We start from the raw sequence: 7,256 nt of genomic DNA, 5'->3' as shown, positions 1-7,256 counted from the left end.
ATGGGTGTTAATGGAAATTGAAGAAAATGAGTCTAAGATTACATACCTATGAGTTTGTGGTGAAATCCTCTTTCAAGAATCGCCCAATTTGGAGTTGAGATGAAGAAGTTATGAAATTTTGAACAAATCTCGTTTTAGCTACTGTTTTAAGTGCTGTGCGACAGTGTTCATCGCGTTCGCGAGATCACTGTCGCGATCGCGAAGGCTTCCAGTAAGTGGACTTACGCGATCGCGAGTTCTTCCATGTGTTCGCGAAGGGTTGAACCCCCTGACCTTCGCATTCGCGGACACACGTACGCGTTCGCGTAGAAGAACGACCAAAATCCCAGCCCCCTCCAATTAACACTACGCGTTCGGGTCACACAGGTCGCGTTCACGATGAGCAATCCCCCAAAGCTCCGCGTTCGCGACTGTGGCTTCGCGTTCGCGATGGACAAATCCACCCCTGTCCCCATTTACCTTACACGATCGCGAGAGTGACTACGCGGTCGCGATGAACAACGGGCCTGAGCACCTGTAGCAGAAAATCTGCAACTTTTCCTTAAGTTCAAAACTTCCCGAATCACATCCGAAACACACCCGAGCCCTCGGGGCTCCTAAACAAACATACGTACTAACTCAACAACATCATACGAACTTATCCATGCGATCAAATCGCTAAAATAACCTCAATAACCACGAATTAAACCTCAAAATCAAAGGATTTCTCTCAAACTTCATAAAACATCAACTTTAGCAATTTAGGTCCGAATCACGGCAAACGACATCCGTTTTTCACCAAATTTTGCAGAAATGACTAAAATCATATATAAGACCTGTACCGGGCGCCGGAACCAAAATACAGGCCCGATACCACCATGTTCTAAACAAATTTCATTTCAAATTTCCTTAAACAATTTCAGAAAACAATTTCCTTTAAAAATTCCTTTCTCGGGCTTGGGACCTCGGAATTCGATTCCGGGCATACGCCCAGGTCCCATATTTTCCTACGGGCCCTCCAGGATTGTCAAATCACGGGTCCGGGTCCGGGTCCGTTTACCCAAAACGTTGACCGAAGTCAAATTTATTCATTTTATAGTCAAAACTTATTATTTTTTACATATTTTCACATTTAGGCTTTCCGGCTACGCGCCCGGACTGTGCACGCAAATCGAGGTGATGCTAAATGAGGTTTTCAGGGCCTTAGAAATACAGAATTTAATTTAAAAGCAAGTGATGACCTTTTGGGTCATCACATGCTGCCTTACCCTCGGGCTCAACTGGTGCTACAGGCGGTACCGGTATAACCTCTGGGATCTGATCAACCTGAACCCGCTGCTATGGAGTGCGGGCGGCGGGAGTCTGTGCTTCTTCCCCAGCCTAAGATGTGGTTGTAGCAAGGGGAATCAGCCCTGCCTGTGCTAGAGTGCTATACATGCTCATGAACTGTGCAAGGGTCTCTTGAAGAACTGGAGCAGTAGTAGTAGGCGTATCAGGCGCCTGTGCTCCGGCTAGAGCTACTGGTGGCTCCTCTGTAGCAGCTCGCCCGGGTGCTCTGGCTGCACCACATGCGCGTCCTCGGCCTCTACCCCGGCCCCGGCCTCTGACAACTCTAGTAGGGGGCACGGGCGCCTGTTCATCTCCGGTAGCACGTATTCTCACCATCTGTGAGAGAATAGAAGACACAAGTTTAGAATTTTGAACTCAGTAATCTCGCACGATAAGGAATCAAATGAAGTGGAATTTTCCTCACAGTTCCATAGCCTCCCGAAGATAAGTACGGACGTCTCTGTACCGATCCGCGAGACTCTAATAAACCAGCTTGTGACTCACGACTCCTATGAACCTAGAGCTCTGATACCAACTTGTCACAGCCCAAGTTCTCCCTCTGTGAACTGTCGTGACGGCACCTAGTCTCTACGACTAGGTAAGCCTAATATTGCGGTATGAAATAGAAACTCAAAGATAACAGCTAACGAATATAATTAATAAAAACAGAAACGATGCCGCTCGGCATATACAATAGTCACTTCTCCCAAAACCCGAAATATCGCAATGTCACAAGCTTCTAAGAAGTCCTATCAGTTCTATATATCATTCAACGGAAAGGAAGAAAATGAACATAGGAGATAGAAGGGGACTCCGAGGTCTGCGGATGCGGCAGATGTACCTTGAAGTCTCCTGAAGCAGCAACCACACAACTAGACTCGAGGCTGATAGCTAGTACATGGATCTGCACACGGAAAACATGTGCAGAAAAGGGCATGAGTACACCACAACGGTACCCAATAAGTGCCAAGCCTAACCTCGGTCGAGTAGTGACGAGATCAGGTGAGGGCCCTACTGGTATATATATAATAAAATATAACATAATGAAATATCGCAGTAAGAATAAATACTGAAATTTAACAAGAATGTAAGCATAGAAGAACAACAACTCAAAACACAGAGATAACAACAGGGGATCTCCCAGGATACCGTCCCACAGTTCCAAACGTAAATGTGCAGGGGGATCTACCGGAATATCGTTCCGTAGTCCCAAAGCAAATATGCAGAACAGGGGGATCTACCGGAATACCGTTCCGTAGTCCCAAACGTAAATGTGCATGGGGATCTACCAGAATACCGTTCCGTAGTCCCAAAGTAAATATGCAGCTCAACCAACGGAAATAACAGTTACAACAAGGAAACCACAATTTAAGCTAAGTGCGAGTCAAGGAAGAACAGGAAACACTAAACATGCTACACAGAGTTCAGATAGGCAATTAAGACAGTTAAGGCACGTAGGCATGCTTTCCCTAACTAAATAGGATAGTTACATATGCTAGTGTTGCTCAATTGAAGGAAAACTAATATTTGCTTAATGAAAATGGGGTTTTTCAACAATAGCCCGTGTATGCACTCGTCACCTCACGTACACGACGCTCATATATCAAATAGTACCGAGTCCTAAGGGGAGTCCCCCACACAAGGTTAGGCAAGCCACTTACCTCGAACTCAAGGCCACTCAAGGCTCAATCACAGCTTTGCCTTTCAATCACGCCTACGAACCAACAATATCTAGCAAATTACCAACCAAACGTTTCAAAATAAGCCTTAGGAATCATCCACGATAACAAAAGACTCAATTTGGGTTTTTATTGAAAAAGTCAACAAAAGTCAACACCCGGGCCCACTTGGTCCAAACCCAAAATTCGAGCCAAAACCCGATTACCCATTCACCCCCGAGTCCGGATATATAATTGGTTTTGGAATCCGACCTCAATTTGAGGTCTAAATCCCCAAATTTCAAAATGCCTAATTTCTACCCAAAAATCCCCAATTTCACCATGAAAACCTTAGATTCTAGGTTGAAATCTTGTAAAATGAAGTGAAAGATTGAAAGAAACTAATTAAGAATCATTTACCTATGATTTGGGGAAGAAGAAGTCTTTGGAAAATCGCCTATTGGGTTCTATGTTTTGAAAATTTGGAGAATGAATGAAAAATCCCGTCCAAAAGACATTTTGATCAGTTGTAAGTGTCGCATTTGCGACCTGAGCTTCGCAATTGCGAAGCTCGCAAATGCGAAGAACCTATCGCAATTGCGGAGGTCTCCCCATTCCTTCTTCCTTCGCAATTGTGAAGAAAGTCTCGCAAATGCGAGCCCGACCTTCCGCAATTGCGAACAAATGATCGCAATTGCGATTCCTGCCGTTCCCAGACTCCCTTCGCAAATGTGAAGGATTATTCGCAATTGCGAACATTAGCCTCCACAGCTACGCTTTGCAATTACGATGAGTAGGTCCCAAATGCGAACCCAACAGTGGTCACAAATGCGAAGCTTTGTCTCGCAATTGCGAGACCAGAGGCTCTGCAACAAGAACTGAAGCACACCAGCAAATTTCTAAGTTCAAAACACTCCGTAGCCTATCTGAAACTCACCCGAGTCCTCGGGGCTCCAAACCAACCATGCACACGTCTTAAAACATCATACGAACTTGCTCACGCGATCAAATCGCAAAAATAACACCTAGAACCATGAATTTAGCACCAAATCAAATGAAATTCTCAAGAACAATTTGAAATTTCTATTTTCTCAACCGGACGTTCGAATCACGTCAAACCACTTCCGTTTTTCATCAGAATTTCACAGACAAGTCTTAAATATTATGTTGAACCTGTACCGGGCTCCGGAACCAAAATACGGACCCGATACTAACAAGATCAAACATTAAGAATTTCTTAAAAACCATTGAATTTTCAGACTCTCAATTTTCAACAAAAATTCATAACTCGAGCTAGGGACCTCCAATTCCAATTCTGGGCATATGCCAGGTCCCATATTTTTATGCGGACCCACCGGGACTGTCAAAATATGAATTTGGGTCCGTTTACCAAAAATGTTGACCGAAGTCAACTTAAATGAAGTTTTTAATCAAAAATTCTTATTTTTATCAACTTTCAACATAAAAGCTTTTCGGAAACACGCTCGGACTGCGCACGTAAATCGATGAGGGATAAAATGGGGTTTTTAAGGCCTTAGAACACAGAATTTAGTTTTAATTTATAAGATGACCTATCGGGTCATCCCAAAGTGTGAAGTGTTAGCCGCTTCAAGGAGAATTTTGTAAGGCCAGTTCTCTACGCACTTATGAAACCAGGCGGTGTTCATGGCTGAAACGAACACAACAATGAGAATCAAAGACGGTTAAGGGTTGATTGTGTGAGTTATGGTTGTCTAGGTATAAACAAAAGTTTGACGGTTCAAAGATATCAAATCTACCGATTGACCGAGTATATCCGACATAAGCTCACTATGGAAAGTTCAAAGGGAAACCTACTTATCCAGATGCGATTAATCCTTGCTTGCGAATCACACAATTTTTCATGCATATTTCCGTGATATAGCCATTCCCCATCCATGTGGGGGATTCTTGAGTTTTTAAGCTAAAATAAGCTTAAAAGAGGGTGATGAAAAATGGAGGAAAAATGAAATATTTGAGTTTCCCTCCTTGACAAAGGGACATTGTCCCATATTGGAAGAGGAAAAGATTTTTGATGGGTATATATACAATTGCTCTTCTTCTAGCTCTTAAAGAGTTAAGAAGAAGGCAAGCCTCGCGCCGTCGCCGTCGTCGTCGTCGCTCGCTCGGCTCGGCTTCGGCTTCGGCTTCGGATTTGGTCAAATGATTGATTGATCAATTTTTGGACCAAATTTATTTGATAATAGTAAATATTGACGTAATATTATTAAATATCCGTTTTTTGTAAAACAAAAAATTTATATGAAATCCAAATCATCCGTTTCCTCAACGTCCGTTTTCTATTTTTTGTAACGGAAAAATTAAGTTCCCTTCCCGTTCGTTTTCCGTTTTTGTAGCGGAAAAATAAGGTTTTGAATTCCCGTTTTATTGTTGCGTAAATAGCCATTTACGTTATTGCCGTTTTGCGTAAACGGTCATGATAGCCCTTCTGAAGAGTTGCACCTCTTCAATTTGAACTTAACATATTGGCTATATATATCAGCTCATTCTCTCAGATTTTCCATACGAATTTTTGAATACTCCTCCTTTCTTCTGCATTGTTTTAACTACAAAGAAAGCAACAGTAAGTGTGATTTGCTACGGATCATTGTGTTCGCTGGAACACTGGGGTTTGAAGTACCGCCACACCAATGTGTAATTCGTTCTATCCTGGGAGAAAATAATCCACAACCTTGGATACTAGGAGGGGATTAAGTTCTTTAAGGAAACACTGTAAATTCAGTGGGTTCGGACTAAATTGTGTTTCTGTTTTTTATTTCTGTCTATACGTTATTTTATATTCTCCAGAATTATTTTACAAATATAGTATAATAACAAATGTCAAGATCGAATTAAGGGTGGTTTGTTTTGTGGAATTAAGGGTGGTCCCAATATTTTGGAGACAAGAGGGGAGAGAGGAGAGAAAAAAGGAAAAGGGTGTAATTAAATCCCTTGATTGAAGGCACTAATAATGGATTGTGAGCCTTTTAAGGTGGATGTATATAATTTGTAAGTAATCCGTATTCAGGACGGGTAATATACAAAATTAGAACAATTTAGTAAATAAGTTTCAAATATTGTATAGGAACGAAAAAAATCCCTTTTTTTAAAAACCATATGTAAGTGACACTTGTTAGGGAATTTATAGAAACAGTATAGCCTATTTGGCTAAGCTTCTCTTAGCCTATTTGGAATTGTATATACCAAAATAACCTTGCTTAGACGATTAAGTAATATATAATGACTTTTTGGCGGACTGTTATATTTGTTGAATGATTATTTGATATAATAAAGTACTTTTGAAATTTATTTTTATATTTTACTTAAATAAACAAAAGGCTTAATTATTGTCCTTCATAATAAATATTTGTAACAGTTTGTCTACTTATATAATTTTAACTATTAAGTAAATCTCTTTACGATATTTAAGAACACTTTTTGAAAAGTTTGGTCAAACACATTACTTAAAAGTGCTTTTCAAATTGATCTGCCAAACACAAACTGCTTTTCTCCAAAAATACATTTTTTAAAGAACTTCTCAAAATAAGCTGATTTTTCTAGCTTGGCCAAACAAATTTGTTCATTCAACTTGTGCAAACTCTAAAAGAAAATGCTACCTAATAATTTAATGCTTAATAATCACATTGCCAGGACGGGGTAATCTAATTTCGGAGGTTGTTTGAATCAAGTTAGGAATTACTTTAAAGTCTAAATAATCACAAAATAGCAAGATAACAACAAATAATTACTCGGAAGTGAAACAGAAAACATTCATAAAAGTACGAAATTACTTAAACAATTATTTCTGATAATCTTTTGCTTTTTGTGCCAAAAAATTGGGTGGTGGAGGAGAATCTCATATTTTTTTATAAGAAAACAAAAGAAAAACATAGATTTCCTTCCTTGTGTCTATATTTTTCGGCCAGGAGAAGAGAAAATAGTATTAACGCAAAAGTTAATTTTCTTACAAAGTACTGACTAGAGAAAAATTAACTTTCTTTGCCCCTAAAATTTGTGATTTATTTTATATATTTCATCAGTTAAACTATTGGTTGATAGATGTCCTCAAACATATCTTTCGTCTCATATATGCTCTCTACTAGCAGTTTTTCAGTATAGAAAAATTGATACTACTCCCTCCGTTTACTTTTACTTGGCATGTTTTGACTTTTCACGCCCCTTAACAAATAGTAAACGAAGTATATAATTCACCATGATACTCATATTAATTGATGCATATTTTATTGGATTTGAAAAAATAATATATATATA

The sequence above is a fragment of the Nicotiana attenuata genome, chromosome 4 (assembly GCF_001879085.1).
Source record: "Nicotiana attenuata strain UT chromosome 4, NIATTr2, whole genome shotgun sequence".
NCBI classification, from domain to species: Eukaryota; Viridiplantae; Streptophyta; class Magnoliopsida; order Solanales; family Solanaceae; genus Nicotiana; species Nicotiana attenuata.
This window is presented reverse-complemented; position numbering follows the sequence as displayed.